Source organism: Teleopsis dalmanni, chromosome 1, assembly GCF_002237135.1.
Source record: "Teleopsis dalmanni isolate 2A chromosome 1, ASM223713v2, whole genome shotgun sequence".
Classification (NCBI taxonomy): domain Eukaryota; kingdom Metazoa; phylum Arthropoda; class Insecta; order Diptera; family Diopsidae; genus Teleopsis; species Teleopsis dalmanni.
In genome coordinates, this window is record NC_051846.1 from 78,020,496 (window position 1) to 78,021,544 (window position 1,049).

Here is a 1,049-nt window from a genome sequence, read left to right on the forward strand (position 1 = left end):
TCCTTTTCGGTTTATTTTTGCTTATAGCAGTAGTAGATTTCGTTTTGCGTCGTTGCATAAATAAATGTTTGTTGTTGGTTAGCCCACGCTAAAATAGTAACATTTGCAAAAAAAAAAAAAACAACAAGGTAAGAATTAACATAAATGATGTTCGTTTTATTTTGCATATTTTCAAAAATTTTGCGCATTTCTTTTCCTCAAACCACAAAAATATTGATTTATAAAGTACGAAGTAATAGTGACGTCATAGGTACACTCTAAAACACTGCGCATGCACAAGGAAAATACATACATATGTATGTATGCATATATTACTTTCAGCATTGGCAGCAGAAACTGTAATAACATCAACAAAAACAACAAATAAAACGTGGTTTTATTATGACCAAGTGATGCGAGGGCAATAAAAAATAAATTAACTAAAACCAAACCAAAAAAATAATAATAAAAAAAAAATACTTTAGAGCAAATGAAATTGCGTTGCGACAAACGCAAATGCCTAACAAACAAACAAATGAAAGATTTAATATTAAAAGTGTTTAATGAGAAACGCAAAAGGAAACTACATATAAACGACATATAAAAACGACAACAGGCCACAACACAACAATGCAGCAAATATTTTGCTCTGCAACTCTAACTACTGCAGCGTGGTTTGAATTTGCAGTTATCTTGCGTGCTTTTTATTTGTGGCAATTAATGCACCGTTGCTGGTATTGCAACGGCAAATACAAACAAACAAATGCAATAATTACATTTGCAACAATAAAATGTAGCAAAACAAAAACAATTTTAACTATCTCCACAATTTTTTTTAATTCATTCATGAAGGAACAAATGATATACAAAAACAAGAAGAAAATGAAGAAGCAAAGTCGCAGAGTAGCAAAGTTGAAGCACAGGTAATGTGTTTGCAATATGGCACTATATTCTTTCAGTAGTTCTGCTTTTGGTTGCTACCCGTATTTCCATCATTCCATGCGGAAAATGACATCAATTTCTAGTAAATTTCATATCTCACTGTTTGTATATGTATGTACACATATTGT